The sequence below is a fragment of the Choristoneura fumiferana genome, chromosome Z (assembly GCF_025370935.1).
Source record: "Choristoneura fumiferana chromosome Z, NRCan_CFum_1, whole genome shotgun sequence".
Taxonomy (NCBI): Eukaryota; Metazoa; Arthropoda; class Insecta; order Lepidoptera; family Tortricidae; genus Choristoneura; species Choristoneura fumiferana.
In genome coordinates, this window is record NC_133472.1 from 29253044 (window position 1) to 29265345 (window position 12302).

The 12302-nt window shown below is 37.1% G+C and overlaps 1 protein-coding gene across 3 annotated transcripts in view; it reads left to right on the forward strand.

Annotated features, from left to right (window-relative positions):
* The window catches only part of LOC141433708 (uncharacterized), a 99171-nt gene that overhangs the window by 48494 nt on the left and 38375 nt on the right, over positions 1 to 12302 (forward strand). The window lies entirely within an intron of this gene.

Here is a 12302-nt window from a genome sequence, read left to right on the forward strand (position 1 = left end):
GCTGCGGCTCGCCTGTCTGCGCGCGGTCACTCTAGCGGCCTACAAAGAGATTTCATACAACTTTGCAGGCCGCTGGCCTGTAATGCGACCGTCTTTTGTTTCAACGCGCGCTCCGCGATACGGCCTACGCCGTACGGCGTACGGCCTATGTACGGCCGCCGCACCAGCAGCCAGCGCGACACGCGCACGCATCAGGGCGACCAGACTTGCATCCCGCCAGCTTGATTTCTCGTTTTTTTATTATTTTATTTCATGTCATGTTTGAGAAAAGCACTATACAAGCCTCGGCCGGAACGTGGGGTGGCCAGCCTCGCGCATCCCTATATCTGCTTGGCCGGCAACCCCCTACTTCCCGGCCTCTACAGTAATGTACTATTACAGATGTTTGAGTTCTTCTGTTAATGATTGAACCGTCTTGATATAATCTACATAATTTTACTGGTGTGAACGTCTGATTTGTTGATATATCTTATCTTCGGGCCGTATTATGTACCTACATAATAACATAATATTATAGTATGTATATGTATTTACATAAATTATCGTAGAATTTGAGCAGCTGCCAACTTTGCTGTTAATTTAGCAAACGTGTCCGTCACGGGGTACTACGTCGTCGTAATCATTTATTCAATTCTGGTAAGCAAAACGTGCTTAAAAACTCATATTTTTACCAAATTGACAAGATAGTTGAAAAATTTATATATGTATGTATTGGTGATGATGTTCGATTTAGTTATGTAATACTCGCTGCCGTTAAGAATTTAGTTATTTTCATTAAATTCATCGATAATATATAAAATGATGAATTGATACCGATTTGACCTCCTCCTGTTTTGAAGTCGGTTAATAACATGTTAAATAAAGAATCACTGAGACTGCAGTTCACACGACGTTGTTGATACTGAAAGTGTGACCGGTTTATTGTCTGGAGTCGGTTAAAATGTCTCGACCCGCTGCGAATCTCCGAAGTAGGGCACATTTCCGCCGCAATGTCGGACGTAACTTTGACCCAATTTCGTTAGGTATAAATCATGAATACAGCGATGCACATGACGCAGATTGTCTTAACTAAGTATTGATTTTATGTTCGTCGATGTTTCATTGTGGCTCTTTGTGTGGAATTATGCTAATAAGGACCTAGTTCTATTCAAATAAAGAGGAAAACTTTGGATTTTTGGATGTTTGTTACGAATTAACTGAAAAACTACGGGACCGATTTTAAAAATTCTTTCACTACTGGAATGCTAAATTATTCCAGTGCCATAGGCTATATTTTTTAACAGAAAAAATTAGGGTTCCGTACTAAAACTACTATACTAATATTATAAAGAGGATAACTTTGGATTTTTGGATGTTTGTTACGAATTAACTCAAAAACTACTGGACCGATTTTAAAAATTCTTTCACTATTAGATTGATAAATTATTCCAAAGTGCCATAGGCTATACTTATTAACAGAAAAAATTAGGGTTCCGTCCGTAGAAAAACTACAATAATGTAACTCGAGAGTGTAAAAAAAGTTGCCATAAAACATCTTTGATCGCATGCGCTGTAGAAATTATTGATAATAGAACAAAAAACATTTTACGATATTAAAGAATACATTGATGTATTGATCTTGAGATCTACAAAAACCTTCCGGATACTATATGTCCAACTATTGTAGTTCTAAAATCAGGCCATGTTATCCATACCTTTGTATTAATCCTTGTCCAAATAAGTATATATATTCACGACGGTTTCAATACCAGTAGATTACTTTTTGAATTATCCAAATCGGACATTCCATTCAAAAGATATTACGAAATTATAAATATCAATCTAACCAAAAAATGCATTTACTCTATACGTTGAAGCGCCCCGGCTTCGTGCGTGTCGGGTGTAGTTTTTGGGAAATTGAGCTGAAAAATGTGTGTGACATGGGCACACGATTAGAGACCTTTTTAGAGTTCTGTGCCCAAAGGGTAATTAAAACGGGACCCTATTACTAAGACTCCACTGTCCGTCTGTCTATCTGTCTGGCACTATGCAGTATCTCACGAATCGTGATAGCTAGACAGTTGAAACTTTCACAGATTATGTATTTCTATTGCCGCTAAATACGCAAATACTAAAAACAGAACAAAATGTTTTATGCTGATGTCTAATGTTGTATAGGTACGGAACCCTTCGCACGAGAGTCCGACTCGCACTTGGCCGTTTTTTTTACTTTGCCCGTGCGAAGCCGGGGCGGGGCGCTAGTATTATTATAAAACTGGGTGAGTATGTCGGACCAAGTAGGTACTACGAATGGTTCCGAAGTCGAATCGAAGTTAAAATGGTTACTAAGATTTAGGTACAGTCACCAGCATTAATATCTACTACAGCGGAGCGTGCAAAAATATCTGACACGTCCTTCCGACCCTAGAAATAGAGTCGTATCAGATATTTATGCACGCTTATTGTGTCAGATATTGGTGCTGGTGACTGTACGCCCTTTTATAAAAAAAATACAGTTTTTCGCCAATATTTTAGAAACTACGACATGGAAGTTGATGAAAGTTAGTACATTCGAGGGTTAAAAGACAAATTGGTTTATGCGACAATTTTTTAACTTTACAGGAGAGATATTTAACAAAAAAAAAACATTATAAAAATATTTCTTAATTTAGAGTCTTCAAAGTACTCTACAACAATTTGTATTAAAATATATTTTATTTGTTTTATAACTTCTGTTCAAAATATATAGTTAATTTCTGATTTAGAAGTCGCTTTAAACTCCACAATTCCAAATTCCACAGTTTGTCTAAATTTCATTTCAAAGACAATCCGTTGAAATCCAATATAGTCTCTTCTAATATGCTTTAAGTACTTAACTATTAGATCATAATTTACTCTAAAGCAATTTGAATGAACCAAATTATCCAGACAAACAATAGACGACAAACAGCTTATATTCCATTTAAAGATGTATGTCTGGGAAGGAAAGTATCTCAAACGACTATTGCTCCCAATATCAATTGTATGAAATGCCAATATTATCAAGTTTAAAATCAAGATCGGCCGTTCAGCCATTTTAACTATAGAAGCTTGTACCTGGAAGGTCTAAATTTTACCGATGTTACATAGAAAATCTAAGTACATGTAGTAGCACCAAAAACAGCTGAAATCGAATAAATTAGGACATTTTTGGTAAAAGCAAACAGTTGAAGTTCTAAAGTGGTTTAAAACCTATTGAAGCGAGCGAGCGAGCGACTATCTTTGTGGATTTGATATCGAAGAAAAAAGTTTAAGCGACATTTCTTTTAATATCCTGTGAAAAGACAAGTGATTTACCCGAAAATAATGTTAACAAAACGCTCTAACAACCATCTAATAATACAATGAAAAAGCTAAAACAGCTTATGTAACACACTTTAACTTAGATACTTACATGTTTTATGTCGGTTAAACAATGGATTTCAAGAAATTTAACCAAAAGTTTAATTGGTTTTAGCGCCGAAAAAATGCTCCGAATCGGCCGCAACCCAGACCATTCGCAGAAAAATTTGCTATATAGATAAGTCAATTTCACCCAAAATGTAGCTTAAGCCAATTTGGCTTTTAACCCTCGATATTACCTGTACGTTTCAAATAACTAAGAAACTGATAAGATATTTAACTGGTAGTAATCTACTTTTGGACTTGACTGTACATGCAGTTGACAGCGCTGCTGATGGCAAGCCTGAGACTAAAAACGTGAAAAGGTACTTCGTGGAAAAAAAAACTATAACGAAGTCTGAAAAATCAATTCACAAAAAAGTGGTTGGCCGGATTCCCGGTAGTCTACTTGGTGTCATTGATGTCTCTGGCGCGTAAAGCCATGAGTTGCGAGTTCGTCCAGCAAGCAGAAAATCTTTGTCGTTTTCAATAAAAATCTTAGTTTTCGTTGAGTTAGCAAATTGCTAATAAAACCAATAACATTACAAATGGTTCAAATTCAAACCACAGCCCCAACCATAAAAGAGGCTTGTGCCCCAGTTGCGAGACATGTAATGTAGCGTATGTTATAGACTGAAGAAGATAAGAACGAACCGAAAACACCGGACAAGTGCGAGTCGAACTCGCGTGAAGAAGGTTCCGTACGATGAAATTATTTAATATATTAATATAGGTTAAGGTTGATTTTATTTTGCTTATTTTAATTGTATTGTACGAGTACCTAGTGATTTTATGAATAAATGACTTTTTATATATTAATTAATTGTGCTCCCATATTTTTATATTTTGACCACACATTTCCTATACGTTTTCCTGTAGTTATATAGGCATAAACCTATTCACTGTATTTCTTTATTTATTTTCAGCCTCATTTGTTTCCGGGAAGAGGGTAGGGAATTGTAATTTTTCGCCTGTTTTTTTGAATAATTTCAAAACTGTTTATCATAAAATTGCAAAAAATAAAATTGAGGTGCTTACAACAAGCCCTTTCATTTGATATGTCCCACGATATAGAATCATATGCATTGCCGTTGCCTTTGTTTTTAACCGATTTCAAAAAAAGGAGGAGGTTATCACTTCTGTTGTTTTTTTTATTTTATGTTTGTTAACCTCAGAGCTCCGTCATTTATGAACCGATTTGAAATTTTTTTTTGTTCGTTCGTCTAGGAATGCTTTCAATTGGGTCCCATTAACACCAAATCAGGATCTGATGATTGGATCCTAAGGAAATCGAGGGAACTCTTCAAATTTTCGTTTATTGTAGTTGTGGGGGTTCCTATGGTAATTTGGATATATTTTGTAGTAACTCGTGTATTTGCTCTACGTATCGAACTTGAATTATAACATTTACAACAAACTTAAAATTTTAGTATTTTCACTTATTCCGGTGTCGAAAGTTCAACAAATCTTAAAATTCCACATTTTTAGATAACATTACCTACAAACTTTTCAAATATCGATTTTGGTAGCTAAAGAGTTGGTTCTAGTCTTTCATTGTAGCCAATGTAATTTGCTTTAAAAACGTAAACGTGCTTGCATTGTTTAGGAGATAAGAGTATACTACTACAACTAGGTACCTACTACAATGGTTTCATGGCGATTCGAATTGAAACTAAGTTTGTTATAAATATACTATACAGGAACGCTTTACTTTCAATACGCTTTTTTGATTTGTTGGTCGCGTTGTTAAACATTTGATAGAGGCAATAAAAGACGATTTAGCCTGGTTTACAGACGCGTGGTCGGCACGCGGAGCGTCTGCGGGCCGCGGGCCGCGGGCCGAGCGCTCAGGTTCACTACTGCCCTCTCGTTCCCTCTCGCTTTGCTTATTTATTTCACTTAGTTAGTGCTCCTACGACAGCTGCGAGAACGTGGCGTGTCGCACGCCGCCGTATCGTGGAATTACGATAAAGTGTAACAATGAATTGTGACTATTTATTTGCGGAGAACGCCAGTGAAATGATAAAGTGTTAATTAAAATGTGATACTAAGTTGCTGATAAGGCTCGATTTAATGGATTTTCCTTTAGTTATAGCTGCCAGACGGTCTGTTTACAATGTAGCAATTATAGCACATGGTGTGCACCGCACGGTCGCGGGTACCACCTTGCGCACTGCGTCAGTTGTAGTAAATAAACTTTATTAGTTGATCTCGCTCACATCCCATTGACTGAGTGAACCGACCTCGTGTACTGTCGCGTTCTGACTCTGAACAGGCACGTAAATTATGTTGCTATTTTAGGACGCAGTTTTTTTTTTTTTTTTGAGATTGTGGCTTGGTAACGAGACCTTTAAGCCAAGTCTTTATTTTAGAAGTCTTGTTTTTGATCACTTGAATTCACTTATTTCACTATATTTTTTCAATTGTATTTTTGATATATTTGTAGAGAGGAACGAAGCAATTTGTGTTTTTCAATAGGTCAGTGAGGCGGCGGGATTAGGACGCAGTTGTAAAATCTTACTTTCCGGGTGGAAGCAGTGAAACGTTAATTAGCTAAGAGGGATTAGGTACCTTTGTAAATGTCAACAATCCAATTACATGATAACAACTTTTTACTTGCTCAGTAATTCTGCTCCTAACCTCACTTAACCGCATGAAGGAAATATGTCAATAAAATAATTAAATTTGCTTTGGAGAAGTGATGCGGTGGATTTATTTACTTAAAAACTTATTTAATACAGCATAATAGCCAACAACAAATGATTAGATTACTTACTATCTTATTTGTTTTAACCTTTTAAGGTTGACCTACCTAAAGCTACCCGAGCTGTTTTTCTTTTTTATCTTAGTATTCTTGCATGCGATTGAAATGTGGATACATAATTTTTTATGACCAATATAGCAGAAAGTTAAGATGTTGTATAGAGGTACATAGTAGTTATTGCTGGGCTATACCTATTTCTTTAATTGCTTTTATCATGTCATAAACAACATACCCAATAATCATAATATTTACTTATATACGTCGCAAATAGTATTTCGTTACATATAATCTATTAGCTAAATATTTAAATTAATACAAAATTGCGAGATTGTACCTACGCCCCCAAAAGATAACTTTGCTAAACAACTATGAGTACAAACAGCTAAAAATGTGATTGTTTTAGTATATTCCTTCGATGAAATCGACGAACCTTATTTTTCACAACGAAAAATGTGTTTGATTTAAGTCATATTGTATCGAAGCATTTGTTAATGGCAGTCTGCGTTATATTTTAACCACCTAAATTACATGTCCGTCTTCGTGCTTATTAAAATTGAACAGAGGAACTTGAATTTCCTCAGAAGAGCTATTACTTATTGAAATACCCTTTTCTCCTTGTTTATTGTTGAGTCGATTATTGATGTGGAGTAGCTAAAGGTGGCCGGTCTGTGGCGTGCAGTGAGAGTCAGCAGCGCTAGTGCTAGGTAGTAGAGATGGGTAAATCCGAATCTGAAGATTCAAAAGAGTCAGATCCTCAAGCGGATCCGAATCCCTTAATGACTCCTTTCAAATCTTATCGACTCCGGAGTTACTAACTCCGACCAAGTCCGGCCGGATCGAGCGGCTCGTGATCGCCGTCACACTCACTCCGCTTTCATTCTCGGCTCGGATCGGATCGGATCGGATCGGATCTTATTACGTTTGGTCGGGCGCTGAGTGAGCCGGTACCTAACCTACGTCGGTAGTCGGACGGACTACTCGCTCGGTTATATTGGAAAGAAATGAGATAGAATTAAAACACCGGTCACACACATAATAATGACCGGAGCGGGCGACGCTTATTTTAACACTGTTTTCAAGCTTTAAAGAATCAAACAGAAAACTAGTAGATTCTTAAAGTAGCTCATAGTTCTTTAAAAAATACACAATTTAGAATTTTTCAACATTAAAAGGATGAAACGAATCGGTACTTCAGTTCAGTACCTTAACCTTGTTACTTGAGCCGGGCCGCATCGGCCATAGATAAATTATTAATCGCTCGAAAGAACCGGAGTCAATAAAGGAGTCGGATTCAATAAGCGGATTCGGTACCGACACCGGAGCTGGATCTAGTGAGTCAGATCACTTCGCGGAGTTGAGATTACCCATGTCTACTAGGTAGGTACCCTGCTGTTGGTGGTGGTGGAAATGGCAAAAACGGAACCCCTGTCTGTCTGCCCGTCCGCGGCTTTGCTCAGGGACTATCTCAATGCTAGAAAGCTGTAATTTTGCAAGAATATGTATGTAAATTATGCCGACAAACTGGTACAATAAACAATTCAACAAAAATATATTTTTTTAGAGTACCTCCCATAGACGTAAAGCGGGGGTGATTTTTTTCTCATCCAACCTTGTAGTGTGGGGTATCGTTGGATAGGTTTTTTTTAAGACCATTAGGGGGTTGCTTTAACGATTTTTCGTTTCAGTGATTAGTTTGCAAAATATTCAACTTTAAAGTGCAAATTTTCATAAAAATCATGCGTCGCGTCCCCCCTCTCTAGTCTAAACCGGTGGGTGGAAGAATTTGAAAAAAATTAGGATGTTAGTAAGTATGTCAAACTTACAAGGAAAACTATAAAGGTTAAGTTTTCTTGAGAATTATTAGTAGTTTAAGAGTAAATAGCAGCCTAAGGTATAAAATATACCTAGACTTGCAATATTTCGTACAAAATACGAAATCCTGAGAAAAATATGTTACTTACTTAATTTTTCGTAATGGCTACGGAACCCTATTTCGCGCGTGTCCGACACGCTCTTGGCCGGTTTTTTTTTCTTTTACCGTCATCCAAATTTCAGATAGGATTTTAATTATTAAATGGATTATTGTAAGTGGATTTTTCTACTACGCACTGCATGTAGTAGGTAATTAGTGTTTGTGTTTGGAAACAATGCTAAAACACTATTATTTGTAGGATAAATATAGCTGTAGAACTATGAAAAATATTTTACGTCCTATTCTCAGACATACCGAATATACATTAAAAAAAAAAACATAAAAATCGGTTAAGACGTTTCGGAGGAGTTTGGTCACAAACACTGACACGAGAATTTTATACCTATATTAGAAAAATAAGAAAGATAACTTTTTTTTTTTAGATATCATTTCATAGCTTGATCAGATGTTATCTATTATTTGTACAATACCAATGGTAATGTCATCTCATAAACTTATCAAACCACAGCTTAAAGAAAAATAACAAAAAAATATCGAACGTAATCTCGTCCTAAAATTATCGGTTTTTAATGTAGGTACTTAACTTACTGAACGAGTTTTTAATAGTGGTGCTTTTGTTAATGTCAGGTGTCCGCTGGCCGTCTCCTTTGTTAATGTAGTAATTGATCATGATATTCATAATAGTTAACTAATGATCGATTTGTCCTACTTAGGCAACCGGTGTCCTAAATAGCTTTTGCAATAATTATCTATCACATTGCCCGTGGGTAACGATCGCTTCGCACAATTTTGCTAAATCTATTTACTTAATGGTACTTTGGAAAATAATATTATTATTTATTCAACACTAAGAACTTCTTTACTTCATAAGTAATCGAAAATTAAGGAAGCGCTTATCAAGTCGCCGAATATATTCGTTAGTGTAGGTTTATGCGCCCGCAGAATCGAAACTTTTGCACTTGGACTTGAGAACAAACTTTTTATTGTTGTTTAGGCTCAATACGCAGTACAAAGAGGTCTCGTCTAGTATGATAATAGTTAGAGGGTTTTTGTTGGGCCGTTTTTATTGCGCCTTAATTTATTTGCTAGCTCTTAAGTTGAGATTCACTATATGTGGTCCATTATGGCTATACTACATATTGTTTTGATGCTGTCCTCTTTACTTCAGTATATGACGCATCTTAGTATATGTTTGATAAAAATAGCGATGTGCCCTGCCTCTGGTCCTTTAATTGAATCTGAACCAACTTCCGTTCAATTGAAATTACTTGTCGGATCTCATTTATACATATTTCCTGTTAATACAGGATACGGTTGTATCAGTGTCAGGTATTCGCCGCAGGGCTCAATCAAACTCCAACTATCCGACGTGATCCTGTCTCAGTTGCCCTTTGCATTTTGATAAAACTTGAGTGATTTTTTGTATTCATAATCTAACTCCTTATCAAGATAAATGCTGTTTTCGTAATTAACTCCATATTAAATCTAAAGGTGCCAAGCCGATTTAAGCACATAGGTACCCCACATCAAAGGTTGATTGCATTAACCACACGTATGAATTTTCATCGTTTGATCTCGGAATGTTATCAAGAGCTGCTTTGTAATGACAACATGTAGGTATATATTGTATTCACTGGTATATGCAAGGTGACACTAATCATGCACTAACTTGGAGGTAGGAGGTAATTACGTGTCAGGTATAAAGAGTTTTTGAAGAATTACGAGCCAGACTGGCTTAGGTACTGTGGCTCCGTGGAATTACAACGCGCCTATAAAATTAACATAAACAAATGTATTTACGTTTCATTCGTGAACTCTTGAGCTATTTCCATTGGTAGGTATATCTAATCCAAAAAAGGAGCTAAAATTACCAGTGAAGCACGTTATATTATTTATCATTTCATTATCCTTGTTCAATGGAAGTAATTAGTCTCGTCGTATTATTCGAGCTCCGGATTTAAAAGTAATGTGAAGGTGACCCCGAGTGCGCATGCGATTTGCACGCGGGGCGACCTAGTCCGCCGCACTGCTTCCCTGTCTGCCACATGAACGCACTCCCCAAATAATCGCCGACCTTGAATCTCCAAAAAAATCCAAACCAGCTTCGAGGCCCGAGTGAGGCGCGGCCTTCGGGCGGGTAAGCGTTACGTAACCCCTCGCCCCGACCATGACCGCCCTCTTGTATTTAGTATCCACAGGTTAATGGAACGATTCTGAATATACTCGTACCTAAACAAGAATTCAAATATGGTAACCTTGAAAAATAAATCTTATTAGCGCGATCGACGGCTTTGATGGTGTATTGCCGGTCAACGCGTCAAGGATAGGCTTGCCCAATTATTTCGTCGAATAATTTTATTTTGCGGCTGGCTTACGTTACGCTCGCGGCTTTGCCTCATTTGCAGAACTTCCTATTCCATGGGAATTTTGCAAATCCTTTCCTATACCTTGTTTACATTATAAATTGAACCCAAATGCAAAATTTTAGGCTTTTCGGTTCATAGATTTGGGCTGGGTGTTTACGAGTCATTAAAATGATAAGACGAGATGTTTAGATGATTTGAGACTTGATTTGGCCACAATTATAATGTTAAACGAATTGTGAATACAATTTAGCAACAATTTATTCTTGTGTTAAATCGGCTATTCGTATTCTTTGGCTTTACAAAAACTTCAAAATTATGTCAAACTAATTGAGTGATTCGGATGTTTAGCATTAATTTGCGGAAAGTTTCTCTACTTCGATTGGATGTGAGCTGAGATTCAACTAAATAAAAAGCACATTTACACATAGATATATTTTATATTTAATTTTTTTAAGTACGTTTTAGGTCTTGTAAATTTATAATGAGGAATGGATAAATCCGGTTTGTGTTTTATATCTTAGAGACTGAGTGCAAAATTAAAGAAACAATGCACGGGCTCACACATTTTTTACATAAACACCACTCCCGGGAATCCACACCACCATTGGAAAAAGAAGACAGCACAGAAAGCTGGTATTCAAGTTTGAGCTCCCAAGAATCGCGTGCTACTTTACAGAATGACAACCATTCCAAATCTATTCCTATCAATGCAAGAGGCTCATTCGCCCAGCGAAGTCTTCGAGGACCGTCAGGAGCGCCTTTCGAATTCGCTTCTAGTCCTCGGGATCGATACCCCAATTTTGCAAGTTATTTCCGCGAAGTAATGGAATCTCGCGGTTCGTCCACTCATAACCATTACCACACTCACCACGGCGATTACATAAGACAGCGCAGTGATGGTGAACGGTATCAAAGCAGTATAAATACGTACCAAGTACCTCGTCAAGACTATCGGAATTATGTTTCACCTCTCTACAACGATGTCATGGATGATATACAAGAAAATGCCTATAGCAAATGCGAGCGTTACGGAGAAATCAGCAACACTAAACTAAATCATGTTCCTTTTAAAAATCGTTTTGATAATAAGAGTTTTGCTCAAAAACTAACTGAAAGTGCCAGCAGCTCTAAAGAACAAATTCATTCGCATGAAAGACGAGGGTCGGGCTCCAGCTCTAGTGGGAATCGACACAAGCACCACTCCATACAAGAGCTAATTCGTACGTTCGGCAAGAAGGTGGGTCACTGGCGGCACGAGTCAGGCGAAGGGCGGCGGGGCTCTTGTGCGGTACCCGTGACGGGCACTAAAGAGTGCTCTGCTGTCGACCCTGAAGAGTTTCGATCTCGGTCCAAGTCACTTGACGGCGATCACCTGCATCGTGTTCTCAAAAAGCCATTATTAGAAGACTGCGGTGCTACGTATCACATATACGACACTATTTTAAAGGAAGGTAAGTAACATTTGGAGGAGAATCAGCTAATGATCAGCAAAATATTCGTTCGCCCCTAAATATTTTAGTATTTTATGAGAGAAGCTACTTGCAGAAAACTCTGAAAAAAAAAACGTTTTATTGCTCACATACTTTGGGAAATTTGTCTAGGTACCCATTACGGATTCAAACATTTAAGAGATGGACATGGATAGACAGCGGAGCCTAAGTAATCTATACATAACATATAATATATATGTTATATTATATTATAAATTATATAAACCAAGTCGTGTTAGTAATACATTATAACTCAAGAACGGCTGGATATTTTTTTATGATTTTTGTGTTTGTCTTCGTCAGGAATACGATAATAAGTATTAAAAACATTAGAAAATAGACGCAAAAAT